General features: G+C 36.0%; 1 non-coding gene across 1 annotated transcript; it reads right to left on the bottom strand.

The window, feature by feature from the left end:
- Positions 1-646: 646 nt before the first annotated feature.
- Positions 647-720, bottom strand: TRNAN-GUU (transfer RNA asparagine (anticodon GUU)). The gene has a single exon. It is a non-coding gene; the product is annotated as a tRNA-Asn (tRNA).
- Positions 721-2,161: the final 1,441 nt, after the last annotated feature.

The following is a 2,161-nucleotide window of genomic DNA, read 5'->3' as shown; positions in this document are numbered from 1 at the left end:
AACTAAAAGAAATTGGAAGAATAGAAGAAATAAGGAAAGATAAGAAAAGTAGTAGAAATACCCGGGTTTCTTTGCGATGTGTCTTTTGGTGGGGAACAACTTCGGATCTCTCTCTTTTGTTACGTTTGTAGCCCTTTTCCTTATAGATCTTTCGTCTATAATCTTTTTCTTCAACTGAGTCGCTTCCTCGTGATTTCTCGCACTTTATCCTCTTAGATCATTCTTCTCCCTTTCTGGAGCACTCTTTTTCAGCTCCTACCTCTTCGGGATTCCAACCCAGACTTCCTTCAAAGTTCTCTTATAGGAATTCCTTCCTATCGATTCCTTGGCTCCTCGTAGCCTCCAATCGTCGGACACTCGATTGGTGCGCTACCTTCTCTCGTCAAGAGCTCGACCCAGACTGGCACTCATTCTGTCTGTTTTGCTTCAGGGTTTCACTCCCTCTTTTGTTCTTACTATTGAGGGAAAGATAATCCTCCCCCAAGGGCAAAGAGTTAGACAAAGTAAGTTCTAGAAAGAGTTAGACAAAGGAAGTTCTAGAAAGAGTTAGACAAAGGAACAAAGAAAATCTAAGACTAATTCAATATAAAATATACAATATCATGGCCGACGGCCACAAAAGTACTTGCCGGACCATTGGTTAACACGTCACCGGGTGGGATCGAACCACCAATCTTTCGGTTAACAGCCGAACGCGCTAACCGATTGCGCCACGGTGACACTAACACCCTGCTCTCCAAACGTCTATTCCAACATAAAGCACCGATAGAAACATCGTCATCGGCCGTGTCAGATAAATACCACATCGCAGTCGTCTTCTCTGCAGAACAAGGCAATGCCGCCGTTGTTTACCTTTCACATGAATAGCCTACTGTCGTCTGTCTAACTCATTTCAGGAAAAAAATTTCCGATTGAAATAACGTGACCATCGGTTCGCAGCGGAAGCTAGTATTTAGTTAATCAAAGCTCCTACGTGCTGTCGTCTTCCGTCTATCTTAGTCATTCCTCGAGTTTCAGCATAGACAAACTGACATACAGAAAAACGACACTGCGCAGTTATAGGTATACAGTTCTTTTAAATTGCAGTTAAATATATATGCTAAAGGGCCCTCTCACGAAATGAACACACAAAAAATATACTCCTAGAAAAATAACATATAAATATAATCGTACTTTTTCTTTTCTTTTGTCTAACGTATCTAGAATAGTGTTTATAATCACAACAAAATACATTGAAAATTCGTCACTAAACTTCAGATGTATTGTTTTTTCGGTACGAAGGATCATCATAGTATCGAGATTTTTATTCGTTCATACACGGACAGGAAACACGACAATATTAGATTTTTTAATACTTATTACTGTTAACGTGAATGCATATGCAAGTAATGATCCGCGATAATTCGTCTCTTCAGCAACGGAGACTGATTATCGGAAATATCACGAAATTCGATTTAAAACAATCCAAACGTTTTACTTAAAATTTCGTAGCGACGCAACAATAAAACTCTTACAATTTGTTTCGAGCGATCCAAGATTGCTGCTGCGAACAATTGAGTTTATAGTCCGTGCTATGAAAATTGATTGATTTGAAGCGTTATTTTTTTTAGATTTTTTAAATTATTTGCAGCGATTTGATTGGTAAGTCCAAACCACGAAGTTTCTTATTTAGGTAATTTTGAACATTGTTAAGCCGAATGTCGAAATTAATGCTATGATTTTCAACAAAGCTCCATTTAGATAACAATTGATGGGCTTGGTCTCAGATGGACGAATTGAATCTTTCCACTCATTTTGCACGATACTTTTCACTTTTTTTTAATTGCTAAATACATTAAATTGTTATTGCTTGCTATGGTATATAGACATACACATTTTATACCATGTGAAACTCGCACAGCTATAGTCTAACCTTTAATTAATTATAATATAATTTCTTTACTTTCACAAATAATTTGTGTTATAGCAATCGACAGGATTGTATAATTTGTACAAATTGATTCTTTAAATTACACATCGATCATTAAAAATCGTTGAAAAAATTGAAATTACTATATTTAATAATTAAAAATTCTTGACTTTGTAACTTTAATTTCAATTGAAACGATCATTTTCTACAATATCCTATAAAATCCTAGACATATCAAACAAAAGCACTATT

The sequence above is a fragment of the Centruroides vittatus genome, unplaced genomic scaffold (assembly GCF_030686945.1).
Source record: "Centruroides vittatus isolate TY-2023 unplaced genomic scaffold, ASM3068694v2 contig_563, whole genome shotgun sequence".
Lineage (NCBI taxonomy): Eukaryota > Metazoa > Arthropoda > Arachnida > Scorpiones > Buthidae > Centruroides > Centruroides vittatus.
Note: the sequence above shows the minus strand (reverse complement) of the source record. Positions and strands in the feature narration are given on the sequence as shown.